Source organism: Canis lupus, chromosome 22 (assembly GCF_048164855.1).
Source record: "Canis lupus baileyi chromosome 22, mCanLup2.hap1, whole genome shotgun sequence".
In the NCBI taxonomy this organism is placed as follows: Eukaryota; Metazoa; Chordata; class Mammalia; order Carnivora; family Canidae; genus Canis; species Canis lupus.
This window is the reverse complement of record NC_132859.1, coordinates 22,556,212-22,571,528: the sequence shown is the minus strand read 5'-3', so window position 1 is coordinate 22,571,528 and position 15,317 is coordinate 22,556,212. Positions and strand designations below refer to the sequence as shown.

The window sequence follows — 15,317 nt, the reverse complement described above, 5'->3', positions numbered from 1 at the left end:
GGACTTCTGGAGCACTATGGTTGGTTGGGTCTGTGGTGTTGTAACCTTTCTGGGACACAGTTTGGAAACACATAAAAATGTAAAATGTGCTTACACTTTGATCTAGCAATTCAACTTCTAGAATTTGTCTAGAGAAAACAATTGCACAGCTGTTACAAGATACATAGAGATGCCCATTGCAGTTTGGTAAAGTAAAACTAAAAATAACCTAAATATCCATTAGTAGGAGACAACATTAAATAATGGTACATGTCTACGGAATACTGTACAACCATTAAAAATGATGTGGTAGTTCTTTGTTTTTATGGAGAGGCATCCATGACACATTAGTAAGTTAAAACAATTCTGATCACAGGAAACATAGATAACCCATTTATACGAAATTGTAAATGCATATATGTGTATGTGTGAACACACAAAGAATGTTCTATAAAATCCTAGCAGTGTCTTTTTTCCAAGTTGATTTTTGTTTTTGTTTTGGTATCTTGCTGTATAATTTGAATGTGCAATAAGCGCATCTCATCCTTAAAAATCATATTTAAAACATGCTTTGCCTTACAGATCAAGTGTTGTTTGCCACACCATCTAAGTAAGGCAGCATATTAAATGGGTAAAAAGGACTGGATGTTGTTTTTATAGAACATCCGTTAAGTTAGACTGTGTATGCAATACTATACTAGGTAATAGGAATACAGAGGAATATCTTTGTTTCCTAGGAGCTTAAAGTCTAGAAAAATTTAAAGGCAATTGGGTTTCAAGTAGGTGTGCGTTTTTTAAAAAAAAATTTTTTTTTATTGGAGTTCAATTTGCCAACATATAGCATAAGGTGTGCAGTTTTGTGACATGGAATATGTAAGTGCCTTCCTAGGGTGGTTTTTTATTTTTTTAATTTTTATTTAAATTTTATTTAGTTAACATGCAGTGCCATATTGGTTTCAGAAGTAGAATACAGTGATTCATCACTTATATACAACACCCAGTGCTTATCACAAGTGCCCTTTTTAATACCTATCACCCATCTAGCCCATCCCCCAACCACCTCCATCCATCAACCCCCAATTTGTTCTCTATCATTAACAGTCTCTTAAAGTTTGTTTCCCTCTCGCCTTTTACTTCTTTCCATATGTTCATCTGTTCTGTTTCTTAAATTCCACCTATGAATGAAATCATATGGTATTTCTTTTCTTTGATTAACTTATTTTGCTTAACGTAATACATTCTAGCTCCATCCACATTATTGCAAATGGCAAAGATTTCATTCTTTTTGATAACTGAAATTCCGTTTGTGTGTGTATGTATGTGTACACGTGTGTGTGTGTGTATCTCACATCTTTATCCATCAGTTGATGGACATTTGGACTCTTCTATAGTCTGGCTGTTGTTGATAATACTGCTATAAATGTCAGAGTGCATATACCCCTTTGAATCTGTATTTTTGTACTTTTTTGGGTACCTAGTAATGCAATTGCTGGATCGTAGGGTAATTCTATTTTTAGTTTTTTTGAGGGACTTCTGTATTGTTGTTCAGAGCAACTGTACTAGTTTGCATTACCATTAACAGTGCCAGAGGGGTTCCTAGGCAGCTTTTTATGATGGCATGTATATTCAAATATATCATTTACCTTGAGAGTTTACCCAAATATGAAAGGAAAATCCATCAGTGCTTCACATTGAAGGAAGTATTTTGGCATAGTTTTATGGACTTACAGAACCATTCAACTGAGTGTTGCTAACAGTTTTGGCACTTTCTTTTAAAAGGAGCTAGCAGTTTCTTTCATTGGCAGTTCATTAGGTGTTTTAAACACCTGCAATTTAAGTGTGGTAGCATGAACATAGAGTCTTTTCTGTGGCAGTACTGGAAAGTCAGAATGTATTTTCTAGAAGAAAAGGTCCCATCGCAAATGAAATAAGTACTTATTCTTTAATCCATTTTTAAAAAAATTCCTGATATGGATGTTTTCCTCTAGAATTGTCACATTATTTTTTGATGTTGGAAAATCATAGCCTGTTGACCTGATGATGCACAAAACATAGGCATCAAATTTTTTGAGAGTTTTTGATAATTATATTCTCCATTAACATTTCATTTAAAATTGTCTTAATTTTTTTTTTTTTTTTTAGGCTCAGAGAATAAAAACATCTGCCTGCAGCTAATGGACATTCTTTTGGCCAGAAGGATAGGAGCTCTTGATCTAAGGAATCAGGGTGGGTTTAAAGGAAGTTGGTTAGTGAACTTAAATCTTAATGTACTCTGCCATCCATTTTCTGCTTTTAGTTTTATCACAAGAAGTGCTAAGGGAAATATTCAGAAACCTAACAGGATATGTACCCACTTAGAAACTTGAAATAAATCACATATAAAATTTACTTTCACAGATTTAAATTTCCATCTAAAGTCTGGTGATATAATTTAATGCCAGTTCATTGCTACAAAGATTTATCAAGCTTCTATGGATTCAAGAGAGAATGGGAGAAGATAGATTGGAGACAACACTTTAGAGGACTTTTGCCAATTGCCTGGGGAATGGTAGGTAGAGGTTTACTGGAGGTCACAGATTTAGAGTGAGAGCATTCAACGAGTTGGACTTATATCTTCTCTCTAGGCCTATATGTGCATAAATGGAGGGATGAAGTTAACCAGGTTGTAGTTTTACCAAGTAGGCAGGTCCACATGAGAGTGGGAGGTGGTTCAGGGTATACTCCTTCCTCACTCAGAAAGGGAGTTGTCATAACAATTGACTGGAATTTAAACTGGTTAAGGAGTTGAGGCCAGACGTGGGGAGATAGAGGGACAATAGAAAGTGGTAGGATCAATGGCTTGCAGGTCTCACTGCAATCCCTGAAGTTGGTCTCAGTGAAGTTGGGGTACCAGAGGTGGAGAACTGACACAGGAAATGGTGGTGGTTAGAAAACAATATGGAGGAATTGCAGTTAAAATTGGTATCTGACCTTGGAGTAAGGGTGGAGGACAAAGACTGAGAAGCCAGAGTACTGGATTTCTGTGTGGCTTTTGAGTTCACCTGGAATCATGGCCACAGTAGTGATGGGCATTGATGGGGAGCCAGGAACCCAGGTCTTTCCTGAATGAGGAAGAGTAGATGGTAGTCTGATTTTGTGTGACTCAAAGCTCAGCATTTATGTGAAAAGAAAGGGACAATGGTCTAGATGTAAAGAGAAGCAATAAGGACACCCACCCCACTTCTAATCCCTGTGATTAAGGAATGTTGGGTGAAATAGTTACCACTTAAGAAGGTGGGGGAGGGGAGAGTAGTGCCCTCAGGGAACAGCCAGTTTACAGTTAGAGTAGGAAGATGGAGCATTCAGAGGGGAGGCCAAAGATATAAGGGATCTTGCTGATGGCTGCCTGTGAGTTCCAGAGGCACAGGAAAGGGGCTTCAGGCACTGGGAGTGGTAAAGAGATAGGGTCAAGAAAATGAATGAAAGAGGTTATATGGCTATGAAATTTGGAGGAATGAGAAATGATCTGGCTTTCTCACAGTGTCTGATGTTAACAGGAGATAAAAGGTGTGATGAAATTAGTCTTAATATCCCCAAGGCTATAAGCACAGGAAGTGGGCTGGGAGGCAGGCAGTGTGGATATGGGAGCACTCAAGGTTTTGGATCTCCAGACTCTTGATTGAGTAGTCTTAACACTGAGCGAATAGGGCTCTCACTTAACCCCAGCTAGGGAGGGGACTGTTTTAATTTCAAGCACTCAGGGCTCATCCTTAGCCCTGCCCAGGGAGTTATAAAGAACAAAAGAGGGTCATGGAAGGCTCTCCTGCTTTATTCAACTTTGTGAATCACTTTACATAATTCACCACAGAGACTGCATCCCTTGGACTGTGGCATATTTCTGCTAATTACTTTGTGCTTGATGAGCAGCCCTCCTTCATTTCTTGCTCCTTTCCTTCCCACTTATCCATCTGTTTTACTTCTTGTCTGGATAGATGAAAGCTGCAATGTATGCCAGTCTGAGGGCAGAACATCTACAGGGCCCAGCTCACTTACGATACTATCTACAAGAAGGCATTTGGTCATTTTAGACTAGGAATCACTTCTACCAACCTAAATGGCCTTCAGTTCTAGCTTCTGGGCAATCCAGAAGGGATCCCAGAGGATAGGCCAAAGGAAACTAAATGTATGAATTGACCTTTAAATGATCTATTTTGGAGAAGTTAATTTGTGTTTAACTTTTTTTGAGCACTGTATTTGAAATTCAGAATGAACTCTTGGTAAGTCCTTACTGTCCCTGTGGACAGATGCTAGAGTCTTTAGTGTCTGTCTTCTCTGTGTCACAGTCTTGAGCCCTAAACACACTGTATAAAGAGATCCAAAAAAGATTTGCCAAAGGGAGCAAATTTAATTACAATTTCTCTTTCTGGAATCCTGCTACCTTGACAAGAATATCATACAGAAATGACATTTCATGAAACATTTGAAGAGTTTTAACATTTCACTTCTAAATGTCTATTTTATGTGTAAGGGAACTTCTCATATATGAATCAGAATTTTCAAAACAAAAGGAACAAATGTCAATATAAAGGTTGGTTAGAGAAGAAACTCCCCCCTTTTTTTTCCTAGAAGTTTCAGAGATGGAGTGAAGCAGGGGAAGATAACACTGATGAAATTGTGGTTTTAAAGGTACCCTTTCTTTTCTTACAAAGAAATCTATCCTACAAATCACACAGTATGTAAACAATAAGCACAACTAGGGCAGCCCCGGTGGCTCAGCGGTTTAGCGCCGCCTTCAGCCAGGGCCTGATCCTGGAGACCTGGGATCGAGTCCCACATCAGGCTCCCTGCATGGAGCCTGCTTCTCCCTCTGCCTGTCTCTCTCTCTCTCTCTCTCTCTCTGTCATGAATAAATAAATAAAATCTTAAAAAAAAAAAAAAAAAGCACAGCTAAAGGTGATTTACTGGCATTCCACCACCCCCCCAACTTTGCATTGACACTTCATCACATCTGCAATATAGTCGTGGTCATAGTGCAGTCCCTGCAAGACCCTGAAAGTCTGAAATAACAAAGTTAAGTCAGATCCCTGCCAAGCTATAAACTTTTAGAGGGCAGAACCAGGTCTTTTATGTCTTGCACAATGACTTTGGGGAAATGATCTCACCCTTTGAGATGTCCTAGATGCCAAAGCCATAGTGATATGATCCTTGAATATAAATGAATGTAGTGTATATTTGTTGAATGAATTAAATTGTGATCAGTGTAATTTTTCTTAATACTGTGTATTTTCTAATTGGGTGCCAGCAATCCAAGTGCTTGGGTGTGTATAAGGATACGTACAAGTATATAGGAAGACACACAGATGTGCAGTGACATAGGAGATAACTTGGATACACAGAGACAGCCTAAGTCTTAGCTAACATTTTTAATTAGCCAGAATGTTGCCTTTCTCAGCTATGGTGGATACAGTAAGTTTACTGTAAATGTAGTTATACTTTGCCAGCTTTTTAATCTTTTGCCTCACAGAGGAAACAACCGTGTTTAAGAAAAACATGTCTTAGGAATCATAAAATGAGAGAGCTCATGATGGGAAATGTGACATCTCCTGGTGGATTAAGCCTGATCTATCTACCACTGACCTAGTTTTGACATTTTAAGCTCTAGTTAGTACAGAAGAAACCAAGTTTTATTTTTTTTTTCATGCTCCAAAAACAAATTTGTTCTTAAAAAAGTGAAAGGACCCCACCTTAGGGTGCATATTCCTTAATGAAGAGCTTCTATGATACAATTAATTGATAGCTCCTCAATCTTGATGCTAACAAGTTGTTTTATTCACAACTGAGCAAATTTTTAAAGTGAGGGTTTTGTCCATATGGCATTCATGTGGTTATGAGTATTTGTACGTAGCATTCTAGAAATAAAAATATAATTTTAAAATGAAAATTGTAATACCAGCACATACTTATTTCTACATAGTTCAGCTTCTTTCAAGGCTTAACGTGGGTGGGATCACACATCTGAATATTTCAATGTAATTGTAGGGTCATTAATGCAGGGCAATTTTGGTTCTGTAAACAAGGGAATAGACTGTTCTGGAGGTTCTTTTGTAGTGCATAAATATATTCTCTAAGTTAAGCGTAAGGATTGAAAACCATAATAGCAATGAAAACCTACTCTTCTTCATTAGTGTGGTTTCTGTGAGTTTTTGTTGTGACCATAATTTTCACATGTACTTAAACTCCAGTTACCTTACTATGGCGGTCCAAGCATGATACTCCTCACTGAATTTTCGTTAATTAAACTTGTCTTTTCTGTGAAGTAAGGACTTTCCTGTAGCTTGAAATATAATCGATGATATACTGGGATAGCCACCAGTTTCATTCCTGTTTCTATGTGGGATAGCCACCAGTTTCATTCCTGTTTCTATGTGAGCCCATTCAGTATTGTATGTGCTTGGTTACAGGATGATCTCTTCATTCTGTTTTGTATTACCATATTTTTCTAACGTGTATCTCATTTATTTTTTACCAGATCTTGTTTTAGAAAGGATTTAGTGGTTTACCAAGATGTACAACATATAACAAGTTAAATTTTAAGAGCGAAAGAAGGAAAAAAAGGGCAACAAAATGTTGAATGAAGCTAAGAAAATTGCAGGTTATGGGAACCGATAGTCTTGCTTTTGAGAGGACACTTAGATGGCTTTGGGTTTATAGCAGCCATTTTGAAGAGATCTCTGCTCCATTACATAATATTTTGAGTATAAGAACAGTTTATCTCCTGCCCCTTATATAGTTTGATCAGTGTTTAATTTTTTTCAAAAGAATTAATATACACAGAATAGATATCCTGTATATGTAAGGTAAGAAGAATAAAATATGTACCTCAGTGTACTCTTTACCTAGCTTAAAAAAAAGAACATTACCACTTCTTTTGAAGTCCCCTTGTGCTTGTCTCCAATTACATTCCCCTTCTTTTCTCTTACTGGATGTAACTAGTATCTCCAACTTTGCAGTTATGCCTTACTGTTTAAGTTTTCACATCTGTTTACATATTTTAAGCAAAAAAAAAAAAATGAAACCATAATATGTGTTTTTGTGTGATCTTTGCTTGTGCTTAGCATTGTTGACATTTCCCTGTGTTGAAGTTTGTACCATAGTTAATTCATTTTTACTTACGTGACTGTGTAGTATTTATCCATTTCCTCATAAAAGTGCTAGCAATGTTCCTGTTTACAACTCTTGGTTCATGTCTCCCTTATGTATGCCTTATACAGATACATGTGTAACACTTTCTCTAGGCTACATAATTATTAAATGTAATGTCATAGGGATTGTGAATATTCAGCTTCATTGGGTAATCCCAGATTGTTTTCCAAAATGGTTATACCATTTTATGCTCCCACTGGTGTAAGGGAAGCTCTTATTATCCTCATAATACTTAGTATTATTTGACTTTGTAATATTTGCCCATTAGGTGAAGTGATTGATGCATTCTTCATAAAGGTACTGCCAGACAAGAAGCCTGGCACCAGAGGTGAAATCCTATTTATCTGGTCTACCAGGCCCTTCTAGACAACTTCTCTTTAGTCCCTGAAGTTTTCCTTCACACTAGCCAAAGCTTCACTGTGTCCTGCCTGCTTTAGTTCTCTGAATTACTAACATTCATGTGCTACATCACCTGCTTAGATTGAGAATTTAGAACATGCTTTCAAATGTCTTCAGTTGGGGCAGCCCAGGTGGCTCAGCGGTTTAGCGCCGCCTTCAGCCCAGGGCCTGATCCTAGAGACCCAGGATCTAGTCCCACGTCGGGCTCCCTGCATGGGGCCTGCTTCTACCTCTGCCTGTGTCTCTGCCTCTCTCTCTCTGTGTGTGTCTCTCATGAATAAATAAATAAAATCTTAAAAGAATATATTAAAAAAAAAAAAACACAAATGTCTTCAGTTGTGCTTTTCTCAATTAATTCGGCATATAATTACTTGGTAGCATACCTAGTCTATGCCAAGATATGTTCTTTGCTCCCAGAGGCCTTATGTCTTTTGAGAGTGAGGGCCAGTAAGGCTGTAAATAAATTAATAAAGTGCTATGAAGGAAAACATAAGGTGTTGAGATAGAGAGTAACGTGAGAAATGTATGTCAGGCTTCTCAAGCAGGTGGATTTAGTTGAGACATGAATGGGAAAGGGTTGTGACTTTATGTGACTAATATGTGACTAATATGTTTGGGGCAGGATAGGGAGAAGAAAGGGGATAAAATTTCGGGCAAAAAAGAAACACGCAAGGAACTTGAAGGCAGGATAAAACCCAGCATGTTTAGGAATTGTAAGAAGGCAGGTACTGCTGGAAGGCAGGTGCTGGTTTGGAGTATTGTAAGACTGTTGTAGAGATTCAGAAACAGCTAGATCATGTAGAACCTTCTCAGTATGGATTCATGCTTAAGTGCAGTGTAAAGCTGGTGAAAGGTTTGAAAGGCTGGAGGAGAGTGACATGATCTAGTTGAAAATTTAAGATAACTTGCTGATATGTGAAGAATGGATTGAGGGACAGGAAGCATCTTCAAAGAACCACAAAATTATAGACATTTGGTACACTTGTTCTCTAAGAGAATACAAGGTGAGGTTCTTACTTTCCAGTTGACGATTATCTGGGTGGTAAAACATAAGAAAATTGATAAGACTAACTGCAATTTTGTGTACAAAGAAAACGTACATTAGAGGTTCAGAAAATGAAGAGATCACTGTGGATGGGAGCAGTCAGGAAAGGCTTCTTGGGCAGCTGTCACATTCAATATGGACCTGGAAGGATGGGCAGAAGTTAAAAAACAGGGAATGGGGAAAATATTTCAAACAGGACAAAATGGTATAGACCTGTTTGGATAGAACAGAGGAGGGCTGAGAGGTGAATTGAGAGGGAAAGCCTTTGCCAGGTTGTAAGAGACCTTGAATGACTTCTCTTCCCTAAATATGTCACCACTAATGGAGTGGTGAGTTGATACACGTTTCACGTCTTTGTGAGCATGTAGCTGACAGCTCTAGTTTAGAAGACTTCACTAGGAATAAAGTTTCCTTACAATGAGCATCATGCCATTCTTCATTGTAAACTGATTTCATTGGCCCTGGATTACTTTCTTAATGGGACTTTACTAAGTCACTAGTTGACTTTTAGTTTGTCATTGGGTCTTCATATAGGAAGAAGCAATTGTTTTTTAAATAAATGAAGTGACATGTCTAGCTAATAAAATAAGGGCAGGAGCACCTGAGTGTCTCAGTTGGTTAAGCATCCAATTTGTGATCTCAGCTCAGGTCTTGATCTCAGGGTCATGAGTTCAAGCCCCAAGTTGGCTCTCCTTTAAAAAGGGAGAGGGGCATTTATCTTATTCCCTAAAGACTTTCCTTCATTTTAGCAATGGTGTGAGGAAATGGTTAAGGCAACATGTATCTGCAGAATTTATTTATTTAGATCAACTAGTTTCTCAAGAAACTAAAGGTCCAATTTAGTTAAATCCTTTTTACTTATAATCCAAGCCCTTCCCCCTCCATATTTAATTCTTTATTGCCTAAACTCCCCTCTAGCCTGCTTTTAAGGTGAAAATAGTGAGAACACAAGATATCCCACCCTGGATTGTGGCTTCCTCCTTTTATGACTTTGCCTTTACCACATCATGCCTGTAGCCAGGAGTGGTACATGGTCTGTCTAGTCTTTGGTTAAAGTCTAGCTGTGTAATTGACCTCAGTCTTACGTTCCAGAGAATGTATACATTCTTCATCTACTTTTCCACTGTTCTGTGTACCTGTAGATCTTCTCTTGAATTTGTTGATTTACTACATCCTGTTTTTACACACAAACCTGGTAGATGTTCCTCATCCAGAATAATAGGTTTCTCTTAGATTGATGCTAGCACCTTCTACATGTAACATGTCTTTCTAAACTTATTTTTCTGTAAAAGCCCGCTGATGCGTTTTTGCCCATTCTTCCTTTTGGCTCAGCACCACCGATCATACCTAACTAAGTGCTGCTTTCTGAGGGCATTGAGTGACACCACCAGTATAATAAATGTCATAAGTACCTGCCAACCTCCTCACACCTCCTTTCAGGTGCTTGAGCCATTTTGATAGCCTGTTACAGATTCACAGAGACCCTTTAAGTGCCCAGAGTGTGTGACATTTTACTTGTCCTCTGGGAGGTCTACTGTCTTGGGAGAAGTGGGCTTAAACAAGTGAGCAGATAGCATAAGACTGGCGTCAGCAAGATGTCAGTCACCTCAGCCTGGGCAGTTGTAGAACTGTGGTGCACCTACTACCACTGCTTCCCTCTCCTTGCATCTGTGCTGAGGAAATTTAAAGTGGATTTGTCTCTGGAAAGGGCTTAGAACTGTGATGCAATTTATGAGAAAGTGATATGAATACAGATATAAAACAACCACAACAAAATAAACCTGAAGAATGTTTATTAGGAAGAGAGAGCCTGATTTAAATACCATTATAACATTTCATTATAAGGACTTATTCTCTATCATAAAGCCATGTCCACATCCTGGCAGGCAACCCACAGAATAATCTTTCTGTTGATCTGACTACAATAAACTGTGCAATGAATACTTTCTGATTCTTGTTCACCTAACAGCCACTTGTCATCAGAAATGAATTGTGTTCTGAATTGGAGATGAGTGCATGGGAACCAGGCTATGGTAGCAACTCTGTTCTATTGCCCTTTTTAAAAATTGATTCAATATTTACTGCCCTCAGGGAACTCCCATCCAGGAAGTGGAGACATAGGCAGCCAACTAATGCAAGGTCTAATCTCCTTGAAGGCAGGAGCTCACAAATTTGTCTTCTGTGTTACCAGTGCTTTATACAATGCCTTATGTACAAAAGGTGCTCAGTAGGAATTACACTCCCCCTGCCCCCCCCCTTTTTTTTTGGAAATAATTTCAAACTTATAGAAAAGCTGAAATATACTGCAGAAAACACTCATACCCATTATCCAGGTTTATTTATTGTTGGCACTTTGTCCCATTTGCATGCTCATGTTCACGTGCTTTCTCCCCCACTCTACCCCCAATCCACTGTATATAGATGTGTATATATAGTTTTTTCTGCAACCATTTGAGATAAGGTATGTATCTCATGGTTCTTTAACACTTTAGTATATTTCCTATGACTAAGGATATTCTCATACATGACCACAGTACTTTACCAACCTTGATAAATTTAACATTGATAAAATACTTTAATATACTGTCCACATTCCATTGACATAGTATTTTTTACAGCATGGTTTTTTCTTCCAGTCTAGGGTCACTTATTGTATTCACTTTTGTCTTTTTAGTTTCTTTTCTCTAGAATAGTCATATAGCCTTTCTGTGTCTTTTATAACATCAGTTTTTAAAGAATACAGTTTATTGATAGAGAATTCACATGTTATAAAAATCACCAGTTTAAGAAACACTTCATTAATATTTAGTAAATTTACAGAATTGTGCAAACATCTCTACAATCCAGCTTCAGAACATTGCAGTTACCTCATAAAAGATACCTTATGTCCATTTGTAGTCAATTCCTGCTTCTAGCCCCAGGAAACCACTACACTGAGCCCCTAAGAATTACAGTTTCAGTTTATTACCTTGGTACTGGTTACCCACTGGAGGTGGTAGGTACCTACCTCTGCTTGTAGGTATCTGTTCCAGTAAGTTGTGCTTTGCTTCATCTACTTGTCCATCTCCGATTTTGGGGGGCAGTAGTTTGCCCTGTGACCTCAGCTCTCTGATAGAGCTAAGGAAGAGTTGTTGATTTTCGGGAAGAGTTCAGCTTTTTCCTTGAGAGGATGGGGGTGATGACTTCCAAGCTCATTACATGCTGACCAGAAACCAGAAGCTCTATTTAAGGGTTTTCAAGAGAGCAAATAAGCCTGTATTTAAAAACTCATCAGCAAAATATCAAATCAAGGCTGATAATCACTTTTTTGTTTTTATTTATTTTTTAAAAGATTTTATTTATTCAGAGAGAGAGAGAGAGAGAGGGAGAGACAGGCAGAGGGAGAAGCAGGCTCCATGCAGGGAGCCCAATGTGGGATTTGATCAGCCTGATGTGGGACTTGATCCCGGGTCTCCAGATCACACCCCAGGCTGCAGGTGGCACTAAACCGCTGCACCACTGGAGCCGCCCACTTTTTTGTTTTTAATACTAGTTAGTTAATATACAATGTAATAATAGTTTTAAGGGGAATAATATAGTGATTCAAAACTTCCATGTATCACCTTGTGTTCATTACAAGTGTATTCCTTAATCCCCGTCCTCTATTTAATCCATTCCCCTCATCCCCTCTGGTAACCATCTGGTCTCTAGAGTTAGAAGTCTGTTTCTTGATTTATCTCTCATTTTTTCCCCTTTGCTTGTTTGTTTTGTTTTTTAAATTCCACATATAAGTAAAATCATATGGTATTTGTCTTTGACTTATTTCACTTAGCATTATACTCTCTAGCTCCATCCATGTCATTGCAAATGGCAAGACTTCATTCTTTTTTATGGCTGAAAAATATTCTGTTGTACACATATACCACATTTTACCCACTCACCAATTGAAAGACACTTGGGCTGCTTCCATATCTTGACTATTATAAATAATGCTGCTGTAAACATAGGGGTGCAAGTATCCCTTTCAGTTAGTATTCTTGTATCCTTTGGGTAAATAGCAGTAATGTGATTGCGAGATCATAAGTAGTTCAACTTTTAATTTTTTGAGGAACCTCCACTCTGTTTTCCAAAGATGCTACAGCAGTTTGCATTCCAACCAAGAATGCAAGAGGGCTCCTTTTTCTCTACATGCTTGTCAACGTATATTATTTCCTGTGGTGTTCATTTTAGCCATTCTGACAGAATGTGAGGTGATAGCTCATTGTGGTTTTGATTTGCATTTCCCTGATGATGAATGATGTTGAGCATCTTCTCATGTTTATTGGCTGTCTGTAGGTCATCTTTGGAGAAATGTCTATTCATGTCTTCTGTCCACTTTTTATTTTTGGATTTTTTTTTTTTTTGGTGGTGGTATGTAAGTTTTTGCATATTTTGAATATTAACCCCTATTGCATGTGTCTTGCAAATATCTTCTCCCATCATTAGGTTGCTTTTTGTTCAGTTGATATTTTCTTTGCAGAAGCTTTTTATTTTGTAGTCTCAATAATTTTATCTTTGCTTTTGTTTCCTTTGCCTCAGGAGATATATCTAGAAAAATGTTACGGTTGATGTCAGAGACATTACTATCTGTGTTCTCTTGTAGGATTTTTATGGTTTTGGGTCCCACATTTAGGTCTTTAATCCATTTTTAGTTTATTTTTGTGTATGGTGTAAGAAAGTAGTCCAGTTTTATTATGTTGCATATAGCTATCCAGTTTTCCCACTTGTTGAAGAAACTGTCTTTTTCCCATTGCATATTCTTGCATCCTTTGTTGAAGACTATCTATATAATTGTGGGTTTATTTCTGGGTGCTCTATTCTTTTAACCTATGTGTCTGTTTTTGTGCCAGTGCCATGCTGTTTTGATTACTACAGGTTTGTAATAAAACTTGAAGTCTGGAATTGTGATATTTCCAGTTTTGTTCTTCTTTTTCAAGATTGCTTTGTCTATTCAGGGTCTTTTATGGTTCCATATTAATTTTAGCATTGTTTGTTCTAATTCTGTAAAATGGTATTGATATTTTGATAGAGATTGCATTAAATCTGTAGATTGTTTTGGGTAATATAGACATTTTACCAATATTTGTCCTTCCAACTCATGAGCTTGGAATGTCTTTATATTTTTTTTTGTGTTGCCTTTGGTTTCTTTTATCAGTGTTTTATAGTTTTCAGAGTACAGGTCTTTTACCTCTTTGATTAAGTTTATTCCTAGGTATTTTATAGTTTTGGTGCAATTGTAAATGGGATTGTTTTCTTAATTTCTCTTTCTGCTGTTGATTATTAGTGTATACATTATTAATATACAGAATTAGTGTATACATTATTGTATAGAATTAGTGTATAGAAATATGGATTTCTATAGATTATCCTATGACTTCACATTTATCAGTTCTGGTAGTTTTTTATGGGCTCTTTAGGGTTTTCTATGTGTAATATGTCATCTGCAATTAGTGAAAGATTTACTCTTTCCTTACTGATTTGAATCCTTCTATTCTCTTTTTGTGTCTAATTGCTGTGGCTAGGACTTGCAGTATTATGTTGAATAAAAGAGAGGACATTCTTGTCTTTTCTTGCTCTTAGAGGAAGAGCTTTGTTTTTCACCAATGAGCATAATGTTAGCTTTGGTTTTCTTCATATGTGGCCTGTATTATTTTGAGTTATGTTCCCTCTAAATTTACTTTGTTGAGGGTTTTTAAGAATGGATGTTGTACTTTGCTAAATGCTTTTTCTGCATCTATTGAGATGAACATATGGTTTTTATCCTTTTTCTTGTTGATGTGATGTATTATGTTGGTTTGCAAATATTGAACCACACTTGCATCCTAGGAATAAATCCCACTTGATCATGGTGCATAGGTTTTTTTTTTAATGTATTGTTAGATATGATTTGCTAGTATTTTTGTTGAGGATTTCTGCATTTATCTTCATCAGAGATATTAGTCTGTAGTTATCTTTTTTGTGGTGTTTTTATCTTTGGTATCATGGTAATGCTAGCTTCATAGAATGAATTTGGATGTTTTCCTCCCTCTTCTACATTTTGGAATAGTTTGAGAAGGATAGATATTAATTTTTCAAATTTTTGGTAGAATTCATCTGTGAAGCCATTTGATACTGGACTTTTTTTGTTGGGAGTTTTTTGATTACTGATTTTGATTACTGATTGGTGATAATTGGTCTGTTCAAATTTCTATTTCCTCCTGCTTCAGTTTTGGTAGGTTATGTTTCTGGGAATTTATCCATTTCTTCTAGGTTGTCTAATTTGTTGGCATATAATTTTTTATAATCTCTTGCACTTGTTTGTATTTCAGTTGTGTTGGTGGTTATTTCCCTTTTGTGATTTTGATATCCCTCCCTCTCTCCTTCCCTCCCTCCCTCTTCCCCCCCTCCCCGCCCCCACTCCCCTCCTCTCTCTCCTCCCTTTCCCCCCTCTTTTTTCTGATGACTCTGGCTAGGAGTTTTATCAGTTTTTTTTTTTTTATTTTTTTATTTTTTTATTTTTTTATTTATTTTTTTTTTATTTATTCATGATAGGCACACAGTGAGAGAGAGAGAGGCAGAGACACAGGCAGAGGGAGAAGCAGGCTCCATGCACTGGGAGCCCGATGTGGGATTCGATCCCGGATCTCCAGGATCGCGCCCTGGGCCAAAGGCAGGCGCCAAACCGCTGCGCCACCCAGGGATCCCGAGTTTTATC

At 37.5% G+C, this 15,317-nt stretch overlaps 1 protein-coding gene across 16 annotated transcripts in view; it reads left to right on the top strand.

The window, feature by feature from the left end:
- TMEM108 (transmembrane protein 108) overlaps positions 1 to 15,317 on the top strand; it is a 349,072-nt gene that overhangs the window by 20,849 nt on the left and 312,906 nt on the right. For 2 of the 16 annotated variants that reach the window (XM_072792724.1, XM_072792723.1), the window contains exon 3: positions 2,122 to 2,205. The exons of the other annotated variants lie outside the window; for them this stretch is intronic. The gene's annotated coding sequence lies outside the window, so the exon portion shown is untranslated. The remainder of the gene's footprint in view (positions 1 to 2,121; positions 2,206 to 15,317) is intronic. 16 annotated transcript variants of the gene reach the window in all.